Source organism: Protopterus annectens, chromosome 1.part0 (genome assembly GCF_019279795.1).
Source record: "Protopterus annectens isolate FY-2018-M chromosome 1.part0, PAN1.0, whole genome shotgun sequence".
Lineage (NCBI taxonomy): Eukaryota > Metazoa > Chordata > Ceratodontiformes > Protopteridae > Protopterus > Protopterus annectens.
In genome coordinates, this window is record NC_056725.1 from 1,285,710,029 (window position 1) to 1,285,725,319 (window position 15,291).

At 39.9% G+C, this 15,291-nt stretch overlaps 1 long non-coding RNA gene across 1 annotated transcript in view; it reads left to right on the top strand.

The window, feature by feature from the left end:
* Window positions 1–7,035, top strand: part of LOC122797597 — a 56,382-nt gene extending 49,347 nt beyond the window's left edge. The window contains exon 2 of the long non-coding RNA XR_006364196.1: window positions 6,634–7,035. This is a non-coding gene — a long non-coding RNA (uncharacterized LOC122797597). The remainder of the gene's footprint in view (window positions 1–6,633) is intronic.
* Window positions 7,036–15,291: the final 8,256 nt, after the last annotated feature.

The following is a 15,291-nucleotide window of genomic DNA, read 5'->3' on the forward strand; positions in this document are numbered from 1 at the left end:
AACACTTGCATATGAATGTCATAAATGGAAGACCCCTGAAGGGAAGGGGGAGAAGTAACAAAGCAAAATGGTTTTTAACAGTCTTTATATTGGAAATTTCATGATATAAATTCCCTGTTGTATAGTAAACAATTTTTAGTTATTGTATGTGGTAAAGATTTTAAGAAGTGTAGGCATTGGTGTAAAAAAGAGGAAAGGCTGGGCAAAAGCAAGTTTTTGTATATACAAGTAAATAAGAGGGTATTGAATTCAATAACTTTTTTCTTCAGCAGTTCGAGGTTTGCAAAGTTATACGTTTAGTACTTTGGTTTCCATGGAGACAAGCTGACTGTAGGGGGAAGCAATAAAAGCTTTAACACTTGAGGGTAAAGGTTAATGATTTCTGAAAGTGTATAAGCTGTTTTTCATATCTTGGGGGGGGGGGGATGAAGATGAAAAAAGAACAGCCAGCAATTGAATTAGTGTAAGTAGGAGCACATGCTGTAATATATGTGCATCATGGTGTTGATTACCTTAATGTTAGGGTCCGTTATGGTAGTGTGTGCAGCTGTTGATTTTGTACTAGTCTGAGGAGGGTTTGTCAAGGGTTTTCATTAAAAGAAAGTCTTGTAAAATGTGACATGGGTCCAAATGGAGATGAAAAATATGGGTGCATGTAATACAAAAGCTGGAAATAGACAGACATGTAAAAAGTTTTATATAATATATGGGAATAATTTGTCTCAGTGGCTACACCAAATTATTTTGGAATGTGAATGGCCTCACAGGTATAGACATAAAGGCAAGAGTAATGAATTATATTAAGAAAAGCAGAGTGCAAATGCTACAAGAGATTAATTTGGAAAGAAGTGAACGTGTGAATTTTTTCGGAATGGATATTCAGCAGAATGGGGCAAGGGAAAACTGGAGTACTTGTACTAATTGCTAGATCTACAATAGTGATTGAAGGGGGGAGGATTTGTGGTAGTAAGGGACTACTGGCAAAGGAGGATTACACTGGCATGTATTTATATTCTACCTAAAATTGTTATGGAGCATAAAAAAAGGGCTGAAATCTGCTTTTATCAGGGGAATTTGCAACAGTGAGGATGCATCTGGGGGACCTAGAAAGGAAAATTTAAAGAGTGTAGAGTTCTGAAGAAATGTATGGAAATATTTGATATGGAAGACATGATTTTAAGCAATGGTTAGTGGAAATTATTCAGGAGGTATTAGGGAAGATAGAAATTTAAGTTATAGCTAGTGAATGGGATAAAATGGAAGTGGACTTTACAAGTAACAGGAATTTAGAAGGACTGACAGAAGTTGACGTATTGCAGAATAAGGGGAATCTCGCAGAACAAGAGGTTGTTAGAATGTTATAGGAAATACGGGAGTATTTGGATAATATACATGAGTTTAGAAAGATTGCTATTATCAAACAGTTGCTTAACTCCAGAGCACAAAAACCTTTAACATAACTATTTGGGTAACAGAGCTGGAAATGGTTGCTGCCAAACGTAGGGAGCCTATAACAAGAAAACTAACCAGCGATTCTGGAGAGCTGTTGGGTATTTTGGGAAATCTGGAAATCAAAGCATAAATGAAAATATTTATGGCAGATTTAGGTATGCCAGGGTTCGAAGTAGATGATTCTCAACAATTGACAGTTAAGGTAGGACATCAGTTTGCATGAAAGTTTCCAGGAATAGGAGGCATTCATGTGGAAGTTTGGAAACGGGAAGAAAGCGTTAAAAGATCTTGAAGTTTGTAATGGCTAAAAGAATGGCAAATGTGTTGCCAAAATTGATAGGTATAGATAAGTGTGGTATTCTGAAAATGACGATAGTGGTAGGACCTGATGCAAGTGTCAGAATTATTTCCCCAGGTACTAGTGGGCTCCAATATATTAAGTCAAAATGGGTGTTTTGTCGTCATGGAGGGATATTTTATATAATTTGCACTCAAGCTGTTCAAAGCTGCAGTGAGAGGCCTTCTGCCATTTGTTCTGCTGTGATATTGGAAAAAAGTGCTTATTTTTAACTATTTTCTGCACTTCTGTTTTACTGTGTGTCTATGTAATCTGCAACTTTTTTTTGTCTCGTCCACCTGCCCAGTTGTGTTGGTCTTAAGTCTTGATGGCTTTGAGTTGCCCGCCTCTAGTTGATACTGGACATTGCCCCCCCCCCCCCAGTTGCAGTACATCAGCTCATTCTACTGTTTATAGTGAAACCTTAATAAAGGCCCACCCTTTCGCTTCTGAACATTGAATCATCTCAATCTTCTGTCTCTTCACTTTCTAGTACAAAAAAAATGTACCTCTTTCTACTTTATTTTGCTGCTTGTGCTTAGTTCAGTTTTGTTTGCTATATGTATTCACTAAATTGATAGCAGCGATTGTGCTGTTACTGTTGTGATTTGAGCTACTGTTACAAAGCAACCTACTTAACTATATTTCATTGTCTACTGCAATTCATTACGGTTAACTGCATTTCGTTGCTGTTTAACTGTATTTTTTCTTACTGCGAGTTCTATTCTTTTGACTCTAAATGATTAATCTGTAGTTTTTTTTTTTTTTCTTACAGAGTTCTTTACCTTTAAAATTGAGTAGCATAGTCTAGATACAGGTATGTGGCATCCAGAGCTTCAGCTGCATGTTTTTAATGCTTTTTGAGGTATAAGCTACAAGTTTTCCCATGGTAGCATTTGTGTTATCTAGTAGTAATAAGACCGTCCTCCCATTACCCTGTTAGCTCTTTCAGTTTGACAAATATGGATGGACAATTTCCTACTTTTTTGTTCTCCATCCAGTCTAGTCAATATGAGCATCCTGAGACAGAGCAACTGCCTCATGTACACGGACAACCCACTAGTACTGCTGCTGCTACTACTGCTACCACTACCACCACCACCAAGCACCTAGTGTAATTGCTCTCTTCCCCCTCAAACCAGTATATCGGACACTGCGAAGGTTGGCAACATGAACACCACCCTCCCCACATATGCGGAGACCCTCAACAAAAGCATACTCCAAGAGACCTCTGAGGTGTAAATGCATGCAAAGTCTACTGCCCACCACACAGTCCACATACCTGTGTGTTTCAGCCACTAAGGCCTAAACATAAACCCAACATTAGTCATGGGAGACTCCATTGTGAGAGACGGATGTGAACCCTCACCAGGCTGCCATATAAGTCGCAACAGTTACTGTTATGTCTGTGTCCTAGTCCATGTTAGAGTGAATGACTTGAGACGTACCTCCTTGAAGAGCAACATGTTCAAGCTCACTGAGTATACAGGTGTATCCCTAGCCTTAAGCAGCATTCTGCCGTCACCCAGAATGATGCCTCCATACAAACAGAAAATGATTGATTTTAACTAGCTTAGTTTCTGGTGTCATTCAAAGGAGATCCAGTACCAGACAGCCTGGTATGACATGGTTGACAAGCCACGATGCTTTGCCATAGATGGCCTGCATCTGTCTCCCTTGGGTTTCAGGCTCCTGGCAAAGGCTCTTGCCTCCCCCATAGTGCCTTTTATAGGCAATGCCATGAAGTCAAAACTACCAACATGAAAATTTTGTCTAAACGTAAATTAAAGGTCCTGCTGCTAAACGCTAGGAGTCTAAACATGAAGCTGCACTCATTGCAAGCATTCTTAACTCTGGAAGAAGCTGACATTTGTGCAGTCACGGAAACCTGGTTCAAAGCTGCGGAGAGCGCCCCAGCCATACCGGGTTACTCATTCTATCATTCATTCAGACCCCAAGCCGTGGGCAGCAAAACAAAAGGGGGTGGAGTTGCAATATATATAAAAGACAACCCCTCTAGGCTGGTCAAACAGTATGATGCACAGGAAATACTCCAGATGCAGTTAACAATTGACAAGACCCCTATTCAAATCCTAGCTAGCTACAGGCCTCCAACTCTGACTCTATGCCCACTCCACCTATCCGGACCTCTTCAAATCTATCAAAAGTGAACCTCTTACCCTGATCCTGAGTGACTCTAACTATGCAACCATAGATTGGAAGAAATACTCATGCCAAAACACACACGCCCAGAGATTCATTGATTTCATCGACGCAGATGCCTTGGACCAGTTGGTTGATACCCCACACACAAGAGGTGAAATTATCTTGGACTTGGTATTAACCAACACAAGTAACCACTGCAGCATTGCTACAGTGGTCATCCCTGATAAGATCTGCCCACAAAGCAGTCACTTTTGAAGTCACCATCTCCCCTGCCCCCCCCCCCCAGCCTAGGGGCAAACAAAAATTCTCTAAAGTTGATTACAACCTCCTGAGGGAAGGTATAAACAGCTTCACAGTTCCCTCCCCCTCCACAGAAACTGGCACGTGTCCAAACTTTCACCAAAGTACTATGAGTATTTACATAGCTGCATGGAATCAGGAATACAAGACGGGATGAAATCAAAAAGGACCAGGTGTCTAATTGGAAGCAGTCTCTCCTTAGCCTGAACAAGCAAATAAGAGCACTAACGAAATCCTCCAAAGCAAACTTCCAAACTGACCACATCTACTAAAAACAAATCATAAGGCTTTCTTCACATATGTTGCAATCTCAAGGGAAGCACCCAGATTTGCTCAGAACTGGTGGTCAAGGACACCACATACACCAACCCTATAGATACAGCCGACCTGTGGGCAGACTGGTTCAGTGAAAACCTTCACTCCTCTGCCCCCCCCCCCCCATCAGAAAAACAGGGCATCGCAGTACCTGTGCCCTTCCCCTTAAGTCTGGGGAGCAAGTCATCACTGCCCTCTCAGGCAAAAAATACAGCCTCCATGGGACCCAATAGCATCCCAGGCTGCATCCTGCATGATTAACTCTGTCTGGAACTTGCAGCACCATTAGGCACCCTATTCAACCAAAGCCTGAGTACTGGCTTCATCCCAGCCAAGTGGAGGACAGTTACTGTAATCCCTTTGCACAATGGTGGAGCATCCACTGATCCAGGAAATTGTAGACCCATCAACCTAACTAGCCTGATCTGCAAGGCCATGGAGCAGATTCTTATGGACCTCTAACAAGGACATTGGCAACCTCCAGACACTTGATCCCACACAATTTGGTTTCGGCAAGGGAAGGTCCTTGTTAAATGTGGTCGACTTCTTTGAGGCAATCACCAAGGCCATAGACAAAGGGAAGTTGGTGCAGACCAGTTACCTTGACCTGCCCAAGGCTTTCAATATTCCCTATTTGGGTATAATGCATAAACCCTCTCAACTAGGCATCAATCCATATGTTACCAGATGGGTAGCAAACTGGTTCACTGATAGAGCCCACCTTGTCAAAATAGGGGAAGCCACCTCAAGTAGTAGACCTGTAACCAGTGGTGTGCCCCAGTGATTGGTCTGGGGGGGGGCCCTCTGTTTGTGATGTACTTCACAGAGGTGAGGCCAAATCTAGTGGGCTATGGCTGACCAAGTTTGCAGATGACTGCAAGCTGGGTGCTGTCATCAGTTCCCCTAGTGATGTGGACATCCTCCAAGAGGGTCTCACCCAAACAAATGACTAGTGCCAGAAACATGGCCTCAAACTAAATGCCAAAAAATGCATTATCCCTTTTGGGGAGAATGACGCCCCCACAAATTATCACATTGATAATAAGGTGCTAAGCATGCAATTAATCATGAGGGACTTGGGGAACCCAGGTTGATAAACTGAGTTTTGACCACCATATTGCCTCCATTTGTATGGAAAGCTTTCTACATGGCCCACCTCATTGGTAAGGGTATCTCATCCAGGGACAAGGTGGTCATAACATCCCTGTAGTCTTCCCTTTATAAGACTGATTATTGAATACAGTGCCACTTTTGGCATGTACCTCACAAAGCACATGCAGCAGCTGTAGAGATTCCTCGCCTAGAGAATCCATGGCCTCAAACATCTATCCTACACAGATAGGTTAAAAGCCCTGCCCCTCTGTCTCCTACAGACTCCTCAGAGGTGACCTCTGTCTGGCATACAAAGCGATCTCAGACCCCACCCTGATGGGACTGCTGCATATCTGCAAGTCTAGCTCCACTCTAGTAACCCACACGCGAGACCACAACCTGGTCTGTGACATCAATAGGACTGGTTGGCAGGACAGATTTGTGTCCAGTAGACTCCCTCTCCATGTAAAGCAGAGTACCACATTAAACCTTTTTAAGCACTATCTGGATAACTAGATGGGGAACAAAAAATGGGCTAAATTCTTGGCTTGTAAGGACCTCAGGGCCAGTAGCCTAGTAACTTCCTATGACTGTTAATGGGGAAAATTTGGGTCTTGCAACAAATTTATAGAACACTGCATAGAGTTAATATGCCTTCCTAAGCTGGAGAAGAACTGACTAAATTTCACACCACCACTTTTTTTGTACAGAAGTGTAAAACTGTAGTGCAGTTACTAATGTTAAAAGAGCAAGCTTCTCTCTAGTGATCGCTATCTTCTTGCATTAGAAGATATTAGTTTTGCTGTGATTTGCCTCCAAGACTTAATATAGTGCAATACATGAATAGGTTGCACCAAAAAAAGGTTTAATGTATGTAGACAAACATTCTAACCACCGATGGAATTAGCAAAGTTTCCTTTAAGGACAGATATTTTCTAGATGTTAATTTTTTTTTTTTTTTTTTTTTTAAGGGTCGTGTCAGCAACATATCTGTGAATTTGCAGTGAAGTGTTTCCTCCCAGCAGAAGTAAGATTCACCAGACTGAATACACTTTTTCACATATACAACTACTAATAGAAGATGTGCCCCATTTGTTTTTCGTTTAGGCTCACTGACCTTTTATGGACATAAAACAGTTAATCCTTAACATCTACTATCAAATTAAGTAAATCAAAAACAAAAGTACATTGTTATTGTAATGGATTTTGAATATGGCTTTGTAAAATGTCAGACAATGTTGCTTGTGCCAATCCTGAGCAATGCTTCTTTTAATTTGCATCATAATGTTGTGACATAAGATGCAGCAGATAGTTTAGCTTCATGGCTGTGCTTGAGTTTCACTGTTTAAAAAATAAAATGTGTACTTGGCTTATTTGGGTGGAGTTTAGTTGAAGCTAGAATATAAGGTGCTGTTACAAAAAAGTTATAATGGAGCATATAAAATATTACATGATTATGAAAGTCAATCAGAGGAGGTGAGAATGGAAAAGCAATTTATAAATGACCAATGGGAAGAGAGCTGTATGGCTCACGCAACAGTTTAGGATTTTTACTTGAAAGTGTATGGATGTGCATTTTTATACCCCAAGCAGACTTTATAAAGAACTTTTCATCAGGCATCTGTCAAATATTGGAGATGTATTGGGGAAATAGAGAACGACAATTCCTAAACTTTAATACCAACATCCCGCAAACAGTTGGTCCATTTTCCTATCCAGAAAGTTCAAACATCCTTTACTTTGATCCCCCCATGTTTGAGTACAATGTTCTTCACCCAATGTAATGTCTTCACTCGTCAGATCTTACCATAAGGTAGTATTACTTTGAAATAAAAATCCAGGGATCCAGCAAAACAAAAACTCTTTAGAAACTATTCCAAGGCTAACCTCTCTATTGAGCAACACCTAGGCTAAATTCCAAGCACCCCAAAACCCAGTAAACGCCATAGCTTATGCCAACCTCTTTACAAAATCTCTGTACAGCCATATTGATAGCTGTCCCCACACACTAAGAATAGATAAACACAAAAAGTAAGCACCCTGGTCGAATCGCAGTATAAATTGGTTATACAATAAAAGATGAAAAACTTGGCCAAGCATTTGAGGAATAAAGACATGCACACTAAAAGCCTCCTGACCAGTCTAAACAGGCAGCTGAGAGGGTTAATACTTCAAAGGCTAAATTTGAAGAAAAAAAAGTTTCTCAGGCAAAGGACAACCACAATGCTTTTTTACAGCTGTCTGCAATCTCAGGAACTACACAAGTGTGCAGAACGTATTGTAAATATCACCCACTGAAGTGGAGGCCATTGCCAACTTTTTGGTCTGGGTTCAGCTCTGATTTTCTCCTCCATGAAAGTACAAAAGAAATGCCACATTCTACAATCTGCCCCCCAACCATTAGTTATCGATGCACTTTCCAAGGCCAGTAACACTGCATTGATGGGCCCCAATAGTATCCTGGGATGTTTAATAAATGGCATGAAATGTGACCTCCCTGGATCACTTCAATCGCTTTTCAACCGGAGCCTTCAGATTGGTTTTTGTGCCAAAGGAATAGAAGATGGCTACAGTCATTTCCCTGGACAAAGGAAGTCTAACCACTGATCTGAGTAACTACAGTTCCATAAGTCTTAGCAGCCTAATGTGCAAGGCCATAGAATCATTATGGACAAAATAAATGAGGGCATGGGTAACCTGCAGATACTGAACCCATCGCAGTTCAGCTTTGTTAAAGGAAGGTTATGCCTATTAATTCTGGTGGACTTTTTGTGGTAGGGTCATCAGAACATTGGATGAAGGTAAGACTGTCCATGCAGCCTACCTCAACCTGGCCAAAACCTATGGGCCAATATCCCACACTGGCATAGACAAGCTGACTAATTTGGGTATAAACCCTTTTTACCTGCTAAATAGCCAACTAGCTCAATGCAAGTATAAGTGAGTGACTGATATAACCCAAGAGCTCAAAATAGGTGAAGCTGCCTTCACCAAGAGGCCAGTCACTAGCAGAGTCCCCCCCCCCCCCCCCAGCTCCATACTGGGCCCGCTCCTTTTTGGCATCCATTTCTCTGAAATGGAAGCAAAAGCTGAAGATTTATGGCTTGAGTACGTTTGCAGATGTCAAGCTGGGGGTTATCATTGACACCCCTGCAGACACTAGCATTCTTCAAGGAAGTCTATTTTTGAATAAGAAATGGTGCCAAAGCCATAGTCTTGAACTCAGTGCTAAGAAATGTAAAATTGTACCTTTTGGGAAGTTAACCATCCCACCGAATTACCTTGTTAATACACTCCTAAGAGTCGACACAGTGGTCAGGGATCTGGGTATGCACATACAGTAGGCTTACCTTTTGACCAAGTGGCCACAGGGATGAGAAAATCCTTTTATGTTATGCAACTTACAAGTAAGGGCATGGCATCTAGGTCCAAAGAGGTCATTATCCAACTGGACTCTATCCTTATCAGACCAGTCATAGAGTACAGTGCTTCCTTTGTATGTACCTGACTAGGCATATACAGCAACTAGAGCAACCTCAGAGGTTCCTTTTATAAAAAGAAAACTAGGTGTAATGAACCTGCCTTATGCAGATTCCTTTAAAGCCCTTTCCCTCTTCTCTTGTTTTCCTATAGGTTGCTGAGGAGTACTCTGGCTTGCAAGGCATCTGCAAACCCTGCACTTGGCAAGTCAGAGTACCAGAAATACAAGGTACAGAGACCTGAATTGTCTCTGACCTAAACAGAACATGCTGAAGAGACAGATGCATCCCAGGCATTGACCTGCCTTTGGAACACGTTTCCCATCCATGTGAAGCAGAGTTTCTTTTTACCAGTTTTAAGTGCAACCTAGACCAGTGGATGGGGAATAGAATACTATACACTGGGCCTGCACCCTTGTCCCTTATGGACAGAGAGAGCTTATAAATGCTTAGTTCTCAATGTCCTATTTGAATACAGGACTTCATTATTCTTTTGGGAAAACTTGACTAGGCTTGGAAGGGCCCCCTAGGTTGTTAGCCTAATAACAATTTATGAATAATTTGGAAAATGTTTTTTTGGGAGGAATGCAATAAGTTGGTAGCTAAAAATTTCCTATAGTACAGAGTTCTTTGTCAGAAATATTGAGGGGAGTAAACGGTGTAATTGGAAATGATTCTGTTGGGCTGGGATACAGGATCTGAAGTGCACAGACCTGGTAAGTCTTCTCTAATGCTATTGTCTGCCCCAAAAAAATGGTAATTGTAACTGAAGTATTGACTGTTGCGAAAAAGAAAAGGACTTTAAATGGAATCTTCAGAAAATGGAGCAAGCAGATTGAAATAAATAAATGGAATTTGTATTCTGCAAAACATGCAGAATTTTCTTCAGAAGAATGCAGATTAAGGGAAGGCAGGAAGTGAGCTATTTATGTAATTATGTGAACAAAAATTGCTAAAAAGAAAACTAACGCATGAAAAGTGGCACTGTATATTTTTTCTAATAGTGTACCTATCTGTTTAAAAAGTGAGTGTTTAATAAAGGTATTTTAAAAATAATTTTCTCATTCACATTTGTTCTGACTTTACAGGACTAATATGCATTGTAATTCAAATGGGAATACTTTACTCCAGCTGCTGCTTATGTGAAGCAAATTGAAATTAGACAAGCCAAAAGCCATCACAACAGATGGCTTGACTGTACAGTAAACAGAGTGACTATAACTGCTATGTGTATATATAGGGGGCTGTCTAAAAAAAAAATGTATAAACAAAATTGCTTTCATTTACAAACTGTCATCGAACTTACTTTTCAGTACTAGTGTGCAGATGTTAGTTTCTAACAGTCCCATCTGAGGTTTGTATAGTCACCAAAATGGCTACAATTGCTAGGTCAGTGGACATGTGTAAAGAAAAGAGTAATCTTTTTTTTGTTAATTAAGGTGTGCACACTCAACAAAATGGCTAAGACTGGTAAGCAGAGGGGGCTGTCTGAGGATGAAATTAACTGACCTTTTTCTTGTTTGCATAGTTTAAACAGCTATTAAAAGTCTAGTGTGCATTTGAGAAACAATTGGAAATACTCCTCCTGTGTCCCCTTTTTTCTGAAATTACAATCATGCATCTGAGGTGACCAAGTCAAAGTGGCAGTAATTAATGGATGCAGATGCCATCTATGGGTAAAAATGACTTGGCATCCTGTTTATCATGGTTATACAGTTACTGATCTGGTGTGACAGGAGCATTGTGACAAACCGTGGTATCTTGTAGGCTTTGTGTGTAGCCTACACTATTACAGTGCTTTAGATCAATGAGCAGCAGATATCATTGAATATGTATACTGCTCATAGTGCTTAGACATTACAAGCACTGTTTTGTGGCCAGCAGCAGTGTTGGTGGCCATGACATGAAGCACAAGCACACATTTTAAATAAAACTGCTTACCTGTATGCAAACCTGTTCTGTGAGCAGACCCTGATGGCTAATCTCCGGTTCAATTCTCTGCTGGGGTGCTTTCTGTGTGGAGTCTGCATGTTCTCCCTGTGTTTGCGTGTGTTTCCTCCGGGTACTCCGGTTTCCTCCCACATTTCAAAGACATGCATCTGGAGCATTTCTCCCTGGGTCTCCACTGAAAACAGGCTCTGTGGAACCTAGTCTGTCTTTCCCGGTCAACAAATGATAAATAAATAAAATATAAACAGAGGGGCAAGTTGATTCTGCATTAAGATGCAGGGGATGTTAATTGGGGAGAATGCACAGACTAAAATGTTAATAGTACAGAAATAAGGGAGGGTAAATGGAGAAAATTTACTGTTATTGCAGTCTAACATGATTGTCTCAAATATTTTGAACATAAATACTTCCATTTTGATGTTACACTGCTCACAGTTCTTGACCCAAGTACATAACTACAAAAATGTGCATGCTAACAGATGCGAGAGGGATACAAAAGGGAAGTTAATGTGATATTGTTAACATGCTGAGTTGAAATAAGATGCTAAGTACAGTGGATATTTTAGGGGCTATTTGCTTAGACTGAAGTTATTGAACATGACGTGTGTGTGTGTGTGTGTGTGTGTGTGTGTGTGTGTGTAGATATAGATATAGATATAGATATAGATATATATAGAATGTATGTGATGACTGACAGTGCTGTATATTCTCCACTTTGTGTATAAACAAGAAGAAAGGAGGCCATATGGCATGCACATCAGGAAGGGATGTATTTTGCCAGTTGTCATGTGGCAACCATAGACAGGAAGTATATTACCCTGAAACATGTATTAGGCAAGCATATGTTTTGTATTCATGTATAACATATCTGACATTTCAATAGTTCAAGTTTTCCATTCTTAAATTAAGCACATTTTTGTCATGATTGGCCATGCTCATAAGAAATTATAGCAAACACTGCCATAACAGCATGTTAACACAAATGCACAAAAAAAATGCCCTAACACGAGACAATCGCACTTTTGATCTTGCATTATGCTATATAATAAGAAATGAAAGTCCGTATTTGCTGTAAAGCTGTACAGTGTGAAGAAAAGTAATAAAGGTTTGGAGGAAGTCATGCATTACAGTGCATTCTGTGGGGGAAATTGATGGGCATTATTCAAGGACATGCTCAATATTTGCATCTTAACCAGACTTGAACACATACTAGGACATATATTGTCAAGATCATGTTGACTTGTGACCTAGAAATAGACATAATGTGTTTCATGACTAACAGTTGAAGGGCTTGTAGCCATTCCGTATTGTAATGCATATGGATCCTCCACCTTCGGGCGTGATGTCTTAAAATTTTTGTTCTCTGACATAAATGTTTAACCCAAGCCACTCCTGTCTGATAAGTTACCTGAGACATTACCAAATTAAATCCCCTGTTTATTGTACTGCACACACTACAAAGCTGTGTATTGTCTTTCTGCCACACAACATAGCAGTAGATCTCATTACAAATTGGTGTCAAGTAATGAACATTTTAAGAATTTTTGCAATATGATTTTGTCAGAATGATGACAGGGTGGTCATTGTGTTAAATGTTCACACAACTTTGAGCAGTTGCAGTATCACTGGTTTTTGTCTTAAGGAAGCTGGCAGTTGTCATTGTCCCACATGTGAAACTTGTGTGTGGATATGCTATACAGATCATTACTTGGTTCATGTGCTGAAGGAGCACTCGACACTAAGCTATTCACAGAACAATTATTTCACTGTCAAAATTACAAAATTAGCTCTTTTTTTTTTTTTTCTCCAAAGTAAAAATTGAGAATAACTTGACTTTTTTGTGTATAGTCTGTGCATTCATATAATGTTGCCTTTTGTTGGAATCTGACAGTAACCTATGGAAGTCCATCCACTAATGTGTATGGATCATATACACCACATAGGTGAATTCTCAGAGCTGTGTTAAGACTTGCATTGTGAAGTAGTTACAAAATGCAGCACAACTATGAGATAAAAGGATGGGAGTGGTTTCTTCCACTGTAGTTATACACATTAGTTGTGGATGTTCTTGCAAAACAGCACAAGTACAGACCATGCTTGCAGTTGGGCAGTGTGGGTTTTGAACACCTAATGATATGATGACTGAAGCTACATAATTGTGAAGCATGTATTTACTATGGTGCAGGCATTCCTATAATTGTGTATTTGAAGCCATGACATCTTATTGCTAAGAGATGTGTGACTGCAATTACTTTGACTGTTGCTGTTTGGTATAACCAAATGTGATGCATGTTGCAGTTCACTGTGATGGGATAATGGGTCATGTACAGTGTGTGGATAATGAATTCAAAATGCTTTACTAAAGCAGCAGCATACAGAACATTTTCATTTTCTCATGGCATAGGAAAAGCCTTAGTACTCTTGGGGAAAGCTGAATGTAAAACAGTGGCATAATCATTATCCAATAAAGCATTTTTTGTGACATATGCGCAGAAATTATTGTAATATGAATCTCCACCTATACATGTACACAGCAGACAGCTGGGTAACAACATTGTTGCCTGCATACACATTCACAATTGTACTGACAAGTGAGTCTATCAAGTAATGGCTGGATTTGAACTGATTGCTTAAGGTAGCAAGGTACAGAATACTGGCTGAATCACGTGCTACATAAGGTAGCAGTGCTTTATACAGTGGTGGTCTAAAGGTAAGAAGGTGGTTGAAGAACACTAACAATCGCACAGCTACATACTGCATTAGAAGCCTCTTCTGCATGGCATGACAAATGCATGCTGATGTCAGTCATTGCTGGAGTCACTTTTAACCTATCTAGTTAAACCATCTGGAGAACTCAATGTCAACAGCCAGTGCCACAGAATAGGTCCTACTTATTTATTTTACATTTGTTGACCGGGATAGTCCGACTGGATGCATGTCCATTTTCAGCAGAGGCCCGGGGAGAAAAGCTCCAAGGGTAAGCAGATACAGCATTACATATTACAGGCTATTTACAGAGATTACATAAGTAAGCAAGTTAGTTCCACAGGTTACAGTTAATCCTGAGCACAAGTCTGGATTAAATTAAATTACACAGTAAACTGGTTAACAGATTTTTATACATTCTAGAGAGTTAGCCAGGCTTGATACATTGACCTAGCCAGTTAAGTGACAAATGTTTGAGTCTTGAGTCTAGTTTTAAATTGACCTAAGGTGGAAAGTAAACCAACAAATCAGCGGAAAACAAACTTTGGAAAAACAGGAGAGAGTATGAAATAGTCCAAAAAGTCCAAGTGCCTTAACTCGATTTTATTAAAATACAAATAGCGTTTTCGCTACTACCAACAAGTAGCTTCCTCAGAGGCTAAAACACAGAAAAGGCGCCAAACAGTTTATAAACTGTAGGCAGCCTAATTAAAATCAGCTGTCATTGTTAAGAGCATCACTTCTTTAAAGTTACAGTTTCCTTTAAAAATTTTACCAAACAAGTCCTGGTAAACAGTCCTAAAGCATTTAAAACAATTAACAACAAAGGTGTGTCATAACCATATATTAATAATAAATCTTTATGGGAAATACATATCCATTGTTGTCAAAAAACAGGTGTTATGACTTACTAAGTCCTATTTTTGTATAAAATATTAAACCACTTGGACTCCAAGTAGATTGACAAATATAACTAAATATATATACACTCAAAAACACCAGGTTGAAAATACTAGCCAATGCCTGTCGTAAATGAGTTCTTGATACAAAACAAGTTCATTAGCGTAAATAAGCCCTGTACTTTAGCACAGGGGCTATATTACAACTTTCGTTTAAGCCTGGCATATTAAAGGCATCCAGTTTGAGTTGCCAGTGCAGTTCTAAGATTTCTAACAATAAGGATGTAGGCCCTCCCCTAATAGTTTTCTGTTTACAGTCAATGCCCATAAAAACAAAACTATGTCCTTGATTAAATTCAACATGTTTCGCAAGAGCATTCTCGGTTTTGTTGTTTCTGATAGCATATATATGCGCTCTCTGAATTTTCTGTCAGTTTTTCCGACATAAAATGCCGGACAGCAAACAGAGAGCCACATATATAACTGATTTTGTATCACAGTTTATTTTGTGATTAATCCAAAATTTCTGTTGACCTATACTGAAGGAACTACCGGATTTCACTACGTGGCACCAGTTACAGGACCCACAAGTGAA